The following is a 12562-nucleotide window of genomic DNA, read 5'->3' on the forward strand; positions in this document are numbered from 1 at the left end:
TCTCTCTCTGTCTCAAAAAAATAAACAAACGTTAAATAAATAAAAAAAAAAATGACCATCACAGGCTATGAGCTTACTATATAATAACATACAATTAATTGTCATAATTATGACTGAAATATCTTAAAATACCTTTATTAACAGTATTTATTTTCCAGTACATTAATCATTTAATATTACCGTAACTGACATTGTCTGTTTAATTATGCTAAAATTCTCAAGTTGTGAAGGAAAAGGTACTGGACTTTATTCTTATTTAGACTCTGCCCTTAACTGCAGGAGGGGTTGGGTAAGTATTCTCTTGCTCTGACTCATAGTCTCCATCTTCTCTCCACTTTCAAAGTGGCAAGATAGTGCTGGACATAGTATTGGCTTGATGGATGTACCATATCACTGCTTCTTGTGATTAAAATGAGGAGATGAAACTATCTCATTCTTCAACGCTCAAGATTCAAAACGGGAAGAGCCCCATTACATCAAATCAATCACACTTGTGTGGGCAAATCTCTGTTCTAGCTCATGGCCTACAAATCCATAGAAAAGTTGCTCATTTAAGAGAAATATTCTGAAAGTTAATTGCAATATTCTGTGTAGTATTATCCAGAGCTTAAAATACAACTTTTCTTTGAAATGTCACAAAAGGGTTAAGGATGAAGTGGTATAAAACAATATTTCCAACCATTTCAACTTCATTTCTGGCACTGCCTTCTGAACCTTGCACATTTTATTTCTTTCCCATATTGAGTGACTTTTCAAGTGGTCCTGCCGTGAGCCAGTAGAATTACTAAGAGGTTTCTGATTTCATAGCTATTTTTTATTATATTTGGAAGCTGGTCTTAAGTAGAGCTAAAACTCCAGGGCCACTATTTTAGAGTAGTAAAGATTGACATCTAAATTATGATCTAAGGAAAGTACAAGGCCATAGCTTTCATTGAATGTAGAAAGAAGTAAAAAATGGATTTGTCTCTGAAAATGGTGGCTATTTGACATCTTTGAGAAATTTTCAAGCATATTAAATTCCAAATCTCAGCAATGAAATTGTAATAGACATTTGCTTTACATCTATCACTCTTAGTTAATTCTCAGATAAAGTTTCTTAAATCTAGCTTTAAATGTGTCTCTCTTGTCCTGGGGAAAATATGTTGGCATATGATTTAAGAGTCTAATGTAGACATTATAAGGGTTAGTAATGGTCAATGGTAAGACATAATGCAAAAATAATTTGTTACCAGAGAGAGAGAGAGAGAGAGAGAGAGAGAAGGAAGACATCTGGTATTCTTTGATTCAATCACAGATTTCATTCACAGAACCAGGAACTCTATGTTCTACTCAAATCTAAGAAAATAGTGTGAGTTAGATGTTCTATTTACCATGTGAAAAAAAACAAAGGAAATTAGAGCACATGCCTAAGGTCATCTGTGTAGAAAGCATCATTCTCTGTGCCTAGAATGAGTTTTTTTCCAATTCTTTATCCTTATAGGTTCTTTTTATTTATCCTTCCAAATGGAATTTAAATAGAACTTCTTAGGATAGACATCCATAACCACCACATTCAGTATGACATAGATGTATGGCCTCTGTATTTCTATAACACTTTGCATGCTCATTCTCAAATTTGTAAAAAATAATAGTTTATTTCCTGATTTAATCCACTAGACACCAATCCATTGAAGGCAGGAAAAATGCCTTATCATATATGACAAACCGAGTATCTATCTTAAAAGAATGACACATCAAGCATCTAGGGAATATTGTTGCATAAAATGGCATACCTGGAAATCAGATATAGGTCCATGTAACTTTTAAGGTTGTGCATTTCATGGTGGCAAGGCAAAAATGATAATGTGGGAAATTACACCGAAACACAAGTAATAAACTCATGATCAATGGGGCACCATCAGGCAGGGAGTGGGTGTTGGCTGGAGTTAGAATTCTTTGTGATCATGTCACCAATAAGCTCTTCATACTAAGTCAATATCCATATTTAGTCTAAAAGAGATAGAAAACTATTTCTGTTAAAACCTTACCTATCATACCAGTTTCACTGACCATTGTAGGGCAGGGAAGAGAGAGAGACTGACTCCCAACTGACTGAAACTGGGATGACAAAGTGAAAAAGCAAGAAAGTAAATATCTTGTCAACATCTGTCTTTCAAACATCACCTCCAACTTGATTCTTGTTTTTAGCAGACAGGTAGTGTTATAATGTTGCTTTGAACTCTACACATATCAACTAATTCAAAACAAGCAAATGATAAAAACACTGTAGCACCCTGTACAGTATTCTGTTTTTTTCATATATAATGTCAGCTCTTAATTTGCTGCGCTTATTACCTACACTATTTAAGAGGGGGGAATGGTATCACAGAATCCTAGTGACACAGCACCAAAGTATAAAGACAAATGCAATTTCAGAGTATTCCAGAGTATATAAGAATTAGGTCATGAATAAGATTGTATTGCCTAGAGTTTGCTCTGATTAGCTGATGGCTATAGGTGAGAAGGCTGGTATGAGAGTAGACAGATGAATATATATCATAGGAAAACCTAGCAAAGATTCCAATCCACAGCTGCTGACTTCAATCCAGGTCCCTCCACATTGCCATGTTAACTGATTTCTTGAAGTTATGTTGTTACATTGTATTTCTTGTGTGGGTACCCATGAGGTTGTTGGATACTCTGGAGGAATACAGAATGGCTAATTACTACCCTGGCCATAAATCCACTCATAAAATGGTATTTACACTAAGATGTATGGGAACTCACCAGGTTCAACATACTCTAAGCTACATATCTTATCTCATGTCATCCATTGGACAGTCTGGTGAGGCTAGTTATTATCATCTCCATTTTAGATGGACCACTGTATCCCAAGGAGGTTAAGTGGATTTTCCAAATTCACACAACTAATATGGAATAAAGTTGGTACTTAAAACCAGTTCTCCAAACTTCATGTGATACCAGCACTGATGTCATACCTCATGGACTCCTTTTGTTTGGCACTTGCACCATAATTGTCTTATGAAATGACAAGATTCTAAGGGACACAGAATTATTTTGATTAATGTGGCATACTACTGCAATCATCAATACAGTGTGAACATATAGAACTGTGGCACAAATAGTTATTTTTGAAGATGATGGTGGTAATGGCGGCTATGCTGTTGCTGTCGACAGGTTTAAATTAGTCTGCTTAGAAAGTTGAATGTCTTCAAGTCTGGTGCTGTTTTGGTGGCAATAAGAAAAAATGACTATGTGTTTCTATATCTTCTAATTTTCTGTTGAAATAGGGTTGGAGAAATAATGTTCTTCCATTTTTCCCCAACTCAGGTGTCATGGGGCACACACAAACACACACACACACACACACACACACTTCGCTCACCATTCATGGACAAGGTCATTTCTTCTGCTTATTCTTTTGTTAAGTCCAATTAGCCAATGATAATATTGCCCAGGTGTTTTTGCCTAATGTTACATGTTGGGCAAATAACTGAAATTGTGTCCAATAAAGAAGCACAGATACATAATGCTTCAAGGTTCCAGGTAATGCTAACTTATTACTAATTTTAGACAAATAGTTTATTCCTGTTAGCTATCATCATAACCAGACATTACCATTCACTCTTGCCTGGAATATTCTAGGTGTTTTTTTTTTTTTATCCCTAATTATTCCTGTTCATCAGTATGAAAGCTTTTCACTCTCAAAAGTGTCATGGTTTTTTCATCCTATATCCAAAATGTTCTTTACTGTACTATGGTTAAGTATACCATTATATTGTTACAGTGCTACTTAATATTGTTAAGTAGGACCTTTGTTAAGTAACCCAATATTAACCCAGTATAGAGATGAGACAAAATGCAGAGATAAGAGTGGTTTCAGAGACATTTAGTAAAGGTATTCTTTTCTAAGTATTTATCTCGTGTATGAAAGATAATATATCTGCCAGGTTATTTGCAACTTTTCTTTCTTCATTATAAGCCCTATTAGTACTATCTCTCTATGCTTCTAGTATCTCATTGCAATATATATTCTTAGACATTATTATCCTAATGTATAATATAGATTACAGCTCTATCTTCTAAGCTGGCAGTTGGCAATGTGGCTTGTTATGCATTCAGAAATATTTGGAATGTGAAATTAAACAAAAGAAGCATGCAGATATCAAATGACTACATGTAAAAATGTCTTTGGCACTTTGTTTGCAATTAAAATAATTCTAAATATACCTAGCACACTTTTGCATCCAATTAAAAAAAAGAAAAGAAATGTAACTGGTAGAATTTTTATTGCCTATGATTAGGTATTCATTTAGTTTTTTTACCCCCTGAGGGTCTACAATTACAAATAGTTTCTATATATTGTCACAGTTCATAAAATATGCCCTTTAATTTAACATATTAGAGCTTTGGCAAACAGAGTTTAAAAAAATAACATGCATTTTTGTCATCTGTTTTTTAAACTATTTCTCTCTAAAAATATAGATCCGACCATACATACACTTTTTTGTGGTCAGTATGGAACTTCCATTTAACCAAGACTTAATCTCTTCATGTTGATTAAAATGTCCTTTTATTTTTGAAACTTCAGCAAAATGAACTGAAAGCTGAGATGGGCTTATAAACTGTAAAATCTGTGGCACAATCTATCAGTTAAACAATTTATTATTTTGTAATGAAAAGACATTATCACTAATAGGTCAAACACTCTCATTCTCATGTTATTTTCTCATTTTTTGTGATGGTAAATACAGTGTTGTTACCTCTGGACAGGGTGACAGCTTCAGGAAGGAGATACAACCCCAGGGATCAGCACTTTAATTTAAAAAGCCAAGAGGAAAAAACACAGGAGGAAATCAGACGAGGGAAGGCTGGAAACAAAGCTGCTTTTCACAATCAAAAGTTGGACAAGGAGCCCCTGCTAATCTCATGGCGACTCCAGAGGTTGTACTTTTAATAGCAAAAATAGAGGAAATAGAAACAAATGCAGAACACTCTTTAGTGAGGGCTTGAGGACAAACACTCAACATAGGATGATCCCCAGGATATTACTTTCTGTAACAGATTACATACGGGAGAGGCAGGGATTGTACCGACATTCCGAGCATAAGATACTACTTTCTTTTACCTTCATTAAGGGAACTATGTTTATGAAGGAAAGGCCATAGCATGTCTGAGTGTCTACTACATGGTAAACACAGGAGGAAGACAGCAAGGCACAGACAGAAGGTAATGTTCTAATTCCGGTTGCAAAAACAGATAATTTGGGGACCGACAAAACGTTCACATGCATGAGATATTAATATTGGCCCATGAACTCTTTAAAGCATGTATACAACCATAATGGCATCATTGTTGTCTCAGTGCCTAGCACAAGCTTGAGAGTACTCACACATATTCCTTGAACTCAATCACTAAAAGATATGAGAATGACAATCTTGGAGTGATTTGCGCACAATAACATGACATTATTCAACGATGGTGACTCTTAGCTCAGTCTTGAGCATTAACTAAATATTAACTGCATGTAGAAGGAAAGGTGATCTGGTTCCAAAAGAGAGAGCAGCATGTATAGCTGTGTGAAACTTGTTCTACGGCTAAGTATGTATGAAACAGAACTAGAGGAAAATAATAAATGATGATGAGAATGATGATGAGGATGATGATGAGGATGATGTTAACAAAATTCCCAACATCTAAAATTCCCATTGGCTTCAATGACTGTGTTAGATGGTTTGCAAGGCTACTCACTGTTCATTAATCTTCATAAAAATCCAATAAAGGAAATGCAATTCCCAGGACAAATTGTCAGTATTTCTAAAAGCCTAGAGGAGAACCTCAATATAGTTACCTGGGTTAAATAAAATAGCATCTTTCAAATTTAGGGGAAGAAATTAAATCAATGCGATATGGAAATTCTGGTTATCTATCTCATGGCAATTAAGTGTTCTGAATGATATATGTACATGCTTTTGAAAAAATAAGAATGGAGAAAAATAGACATCGATTTAAAATACAGCGCATTTGTGAGACAAAAATAAAACATAAGTTTAAAAAGGTAGTAAAAGATCTTTAGGGGTGAAACATTTGCAAAACGCAAATTCTATATGAAGTTTTTATTTTATGATCCCAAAACTTTAAATGACTTAAGAGGCCTCATAGGTGAACTTGATTTTAGACTCTTGAGTTTTTTAGCATCCAAGTCTTCTATCTGCTAATTTGCACCTCCAGCATTTATGGTCTTTTTTTTTCCCCCAAGTTTCTAAATTAATTGCTTATGTGCAGGTCATTGTTTATGAGCTAGTCAGAGAAGTTAATTAATTTTTAGTTAATATCTGAAACAAGGAGCCTTTCTCCATTTGTGCTATATATTTTTTTACAAATTAGCAAAGTAACAGAGTGCCCCTGACAAGTATTCGATATCTTGACTTCAAAATCCAGCTCCGTGTCCCCTCCCCTCCCTTACATAATATTGACTGTTCCTTGCTGCAGCCTAGCTCTTACTATGGGGGAAGATTTACCCAGCAACTCTCCTACCTTTCATTCAGTGCTTCTCAGGAATACAATGCTAACTAATGTGACTTGCATTTTATTAATTGAAATAATATTTAATATTTAACATCTAGAAGATGTTACAAAACAATTGAGTGGATAGTTCCCATATACCTCACCTTCCATAAAGTTTACACCATTACTAACATCTTACATTAGTGTGGTACATTTGTTAAAACTGATAAGCCAATATCAATATATTATTATTAACTAAAATGCCTAGTTTATATCAGGGTTCATTCTTTGTGTTATGCATTCTATTGTATTGAGTTATCTATCTATCTATCTATCTATCTATCTATCTATCATCTATTTATATAAGGATATGTATCCATCAATACAGGATTCCTCATTCCCCTAAAAATCCCCTGTGCTCCACCTATTCATCCTTCATTTCCACCAAATCCCAGAAAACACCAATCTTTTTATTGTCTATGGTTTTGCCCTTTGCAGAGGCTCATATAGTTGGGATCATACATTATCTGGTGTTTCTAGACTGGTTTATTTTTTACTGATTTATTTTATGTATGACAATATTTATTTAAGGTTCCTTCATGTCTTCATGGTTTAAGAGCTCATTTCTTTTTATTATTGAATAATATTCTATTTTCCAGATGTACCACAGTATGTTTATCTAGTCACCTATTCAAGAACATCTTGAGTATTCCTACTTTGGGGTAATTATGAATAAAGCAGCTATAAGCATATGTGTACAGGCTTTATGTGGACAGAAGTTTTCAATTCATTTGGGTAAATACAAGAGAGCATGGTCCTCTACTAGGTTTTGGTTTTGTTTGCTCTTCTTTTTCTTGGATCTTAAGATGTGAGCCAGATTATTAATTTAAGATTCTTTCTCTTCATAATGTATGAATTTAATCCTATAAATACCGCTCTCCACGATGCTTTAGCTGTATCCCACATATTTTAATATGTTGTGTTTTCCTATTAATTCAGTCCAACTTTTACAATTTATTTGTATGTGTTTGCATTTCCTTTAATCCACTTTGACCCAAGAATAGTTTAAAAGTTTGTTATTTAGTATCCAAATATTTGGATATTTTCCTGTTATTTTTATGTTACTGACTTCTAGTCTGATTCCACTGTAATTCAAGAACACACTCTTCAGGATTTCTATTCTTTTAGATCTGTGATTTATTTTATGGCTTGGAATATGGTTTAGCTTGGTATGTACTCTCTGAGAACTTGAAAAGAATGTGTGTTCTCCTGTTATTGAGTGGTATGTTTTGTAAACGTCAATGAGATTCTGTTAGTTGATAATATGGAATTTTTTTTACAACCGTGTTGCTTCTCTGTCTAGTTACTTCATTAGTTGCTGAGTTAGGGCTACTGAAATCTCAAAATATAATTATGGATTTGCCTATTTTTCCCTTCAGATCTATCAGTCTTTGCTTAACCTATTTTGCTGCTCTGTTGTTTGGTGCATCCAAATTTAGAATTGCTATGTCTTCTTGATAGGTTGCCCCACTGTCATTACGTAATATCACTGTCTGCTCTGGTAATTATCTTTGCTGTTAAGTCCATTTAATCAGACATTAATATACCTACTCCAACTTCCACTGGATTAATATCTGCATGATATATCTCTTTCCATCCTTTCACTTTCAGATGCCTAGTATGATACATGTGAAGCGAGTTTCTTGTACACGGCAGATAGTTGGGTCTTGTATTTTTATCCACTGTGCCAATCTTTGTCTTCTAATTAGCATATTTAGACGATTTTCATTTAATCTAATTATTGATCTAGAGGGCCTAAGTCTGCCATTTTACTTTTGAATTCTGTGTGTTCTGTTTGTTCTGTTTTTCCGTTTTCTTTTTTCCTGTTTTTTTTTATGGTTATTTGGATGAATTTTGGAAATCCACTTTGATTTTTCTATAGTGTTTATGAGTTACTTAGTAAAGCCTTTTAAGTGGTTGCTGAAGGTCTTACATATACACAGACATTTTATCATAGCCTGTTATTGTCACAATTTTATCAATTCAAGTGAAGTGTACAAACTTTACCTTCCTTTATGCCTCTTTACCCTTCTTGTTTGTAATGCAATTTTCTTAAATATTTCTTCACATACATTTAGAACCACACCAGAATGTGTTATAAATTTTACTTCAATTTCCAAAAATAATCTAGAAAATTCAAGATGTTAAGAAGTATCTCTTCTATTTATAGGTATTTCTGCTTATCAAATTCTTCTTCCTTATTGATGTTCTGAGGTTTCTTCTTTATTTCCCTCTTATTAAGAGAACTTCATGCATTCTTTTAGTGTCTGCTAGTAACAAACACTTTTAGCTTTCCAACAGCTGCTAAGGTCTCAACTTGCCTTTAATTCTAGGAGGACACTTTGGCTACACATAGGCTTCTGGGTTGATAGTTCCAAAAGCATTGTGCCTCTTCCTTCTGGCCTCCATCATTTGTAATGAAAAATCCTCCATCATTTGAACGGTTTCTCCCCTCTATGGTAAAGGGTCAGGTGTTTCTTGTTATTTTCACAATTTCCTTTCCTTCCTTTTCCCTTCCATTTTCTTCTTATTATTCATAAGTTTGACTGTGGTGTTTCTTACTGTGGATTTCTTTGTGTTTATATTCCATAGGATCTGCTCACCCTCTTGATTCTTTAAGCTTATATCTTTTGTCAAATTTGTAAAGTTTCAGAGACTATTTATTTGAGTATTTTTAATCCCATTCTTTTTTTCCTCTCCTTCTGTGACTTCAATGACAAGAACATTAGTTTTTTACTATCATCTCACAAGCCACTGATGATGTCCTGTACTCAATATATATATATGTGTACACACACACACACACACACACACACACACACACACTGTTGTATTTTAATCCACAGTTTCCCTGCTGTTTATATTGGATAATTTCTTTTCTTTTCTTTTTTTTTTTTTTTTACCTTCAACTTTACTGATTCTCTGTCCCATCCTCAGGGACTTTGGGCCCATCTTCAGGGTTTTGTTTTACTTTGTTGTGATTATTGCACTTGCTTCAAGTTCTTCATTTGGTTTTACTTTATATCTTCTCTTTCTTGGCAGAAACTTTCTATTTTTTTAATCTATTCTCATTTTCCTCATTTCCTTGAATTCCTCACTAGTACCCAGCAAGGTTAAAAGTCCTGATGCCTCCCTTGGCCATTTCTGACATCACTTTGGTGGGTGAAAAGATGAGAGCACTTCATTACACCCTGGAGAGGATGAAAGTTTAGCTTTCTACTTATTCTTTTCTGAAGTGGGTGGAGATTAGGGCTACAGATTTGTCTGTGCTATGTGGTTACAGTACAGCAATTATTTTCCTTAAGTTTTCTTTTCTTTCCAGGCTCCGTCCCTCCTGATCCTTTGTCTAGAATGAACTGGATTTTTGTTTTGTTTATTTTTGCTTGTTTTTGTCATCTCCATATGTTGGCATTTTAGATGACTGGCTTCTTCAGCTCCAAATCTTGGATACATTAACCAAACAGCAAGTCAAAATCCAGGGAATTCATCACCACATCATTGTTGGGTCTTGAAGACCCCTAACTGGTTTGCCTTCCTCTCTCCACCTTTCAATGTGTTACTCTGTTTATCTATAATGTCCAGAGTTTTTAGTTGCATTTAGTGGAAAGAATAGGGAAAAGAATGTTTAGCTAATCTACCAGGAAGCATAACTACTCTATCCATGTCATTGCTTTTGTAGAAAAACTCTAAGTTTAGCAGCCATATGTTTTGACTTGTTGGTATCATTTCTTCATATGCACTGATTCTTTTTGGCCTCAGTCTTATACTTGATTAGGTTCTTTGAGTAAAAAACATCACCTGAATTGTACTAAGCCAGAATCTCTGATGGATAAGGGTTAATCTTTATTTCCCCCTGTAATCCTCTGAAATAAGAAGAAAGTAGGCTTTTGAGAAATCATATCACAATTTTGTTCCTTACTCTTGAATATGAAAACAGCAAGCTGTGGATTTAAGGAGACATTTTTTTTTAATTCCCGGGTGAGCTGAACTAATATAATGATAAAGGTCTGATGCATCAGCCAATCTTTTAAAGAACTTAATGGATGTAGCTTGTATCTGATAAGCCCTGTAGTCTATATAACTGAACAAGAACCACTTCCTTCCTCTCCAAGTACACACATGTAGACACAAATGAAATCTGGATTTGAATTTATTGGAAGTTGCATTTGGAATATTGATTTCTAGAATCAAGTAGAAGAAAATTAGCTGTAATAACCATAGTTGAAATAAAGTTTAAGATGGATGGTGACCCAGCCAAGATTTTGTTTTTATTGTTTTTTGCTTAATTTTATTTTAAAAGAAGAAAAATGCAGTGATAAGAATGATAAGTTCAAGTTTTTGTGACATCTTGTTGTAAACTATCATTTTACACACACACACACACACACACACACACACACACACACATACACACACACACAAACACACATATGCATCTTGCTGGAAAAAGAATATCAAATTTTAACAGGAGTCTCCACTCAGAAGAAACCTTTAGTTCAGAGGATTTTTACAAGGTGAAATAGGCTGTGTTATATATATTTATCAATTTGTTAAAATGCAGTCACTTATTTTTCTATAAAATAAGTACTTCAGAAATAGTTCATTCAATTTTATTTGATGGCATTTTTATGTATCGTTTTGATCATTCTTCTGTAAGCTAAAATTAACATGATGAATATAGGCCCATCCTACCATGTCTTACTTTAAAATTTGTCACTGGATAATGCCTTTCTTTATTTTTAGTTGCATCCAGAGACCACTTCTTCCATTCCCCACTTTGCCTTTCATGTTATCAGAAATAATTTAATAGCAGACCCCACATACTTTATTCCACCACTGAAGAGTCTGAGCACTAATAGCTTGTGAATGACAAATGTGCAGCACATAACCCAGGTTTCAGTGAGGGGGAGTCTAAACTCCATCATTTTCTAATGTCCCCATGTTGACAGAAATTATCTAACATAAAGTGAAAAAAGAAGTGTCAGCTATAACCCTGAACTCAATGGGCAGTCTTGTCAACAACAGGGGCTAAGTGTCTCTGTGGTATCATTTACAGATATTTGGCTTTGTTTAAGACAACATTTGCTACACAATAGGTAACTGAAGAAATAGTGAATCGATAAAGATTTAATTTTTTTTTTATGATAGTTGTGTTCCCAACAGAGGAAAAAGAGTGAACTGCTGTTTGCTGAATACATACTATAAACAGAGCACAGAGATTGCCCCTACACAGAGCATATTCCCTTTTATCATCCTTGAAATTAGCCTTAGAATGTAGTCTTTTATCCCCTTCTCACATATAAGAAAACTAAGACTGAGAGAAATTAGTTAATTTTCCATGTATATATAATTTATGTTTACTAATATATGTACTTTATTTGCATATTTATCTTAAATTACCAAGTAATGTTTCCTTATGACATATAAAGCAACACGAAAGTATATTAAAGAAAAGTAAACCACCTCCTTAAGAGTTACTGTGATACAAATATATTTGGGGACTAAAAGCATGAACAAAATTAAAAAAAAAAATTCAAATAATGAATTCAGAGTTTTGTCAGGATATTCTTCTTTGAGAAGAAAGAACCATATGTAAGACTTAAAAAGTGGGCAATATTGTAGCAAGAAGGAATATTGAAAGACACTAAACTAGATAAAACACCAAGAATAGGAGCGTGAAGATAAAAATAAGAAAAGGAAGTAAGATTTATTGGATATGTATCACGTTTATCTCCATTAATATTCACAAAAAGGGAAAACGGAAATGGTTGTCTATACTTTATGAATGAAACAATGGTATTTGATAAGACTGACCAGCAAATAAGTGTCCGGTCTAGGGTTTTGACACAACACTGGACAATCTTGCCAGACATGTTTCACCTTAACTAAGGGTTTGGTACAGTGATTATAAAAACCTTAATGACAACAGAGATCAGTAGCAAATTATGTTCTTGACTGCATTCTAATGGGATTTGATTCCATTCTCCAGGTAATG

This window comes from Panthera onca, chromosome E2 (genome assembly GCF_046562875.1).
Source record: "Panthera onca isolate mPanOnc1 chromosome E2, mPanOnc1 haplotype 2, whole genome shotgun sequence".
In the NCBI taxonomy this organism is placed as follows: domain Eukaryota; kingdom Metazoa; phylum Chordata; class Mammalia; order Carnivora; family Felidae; genus Panthera; species Panthera onca.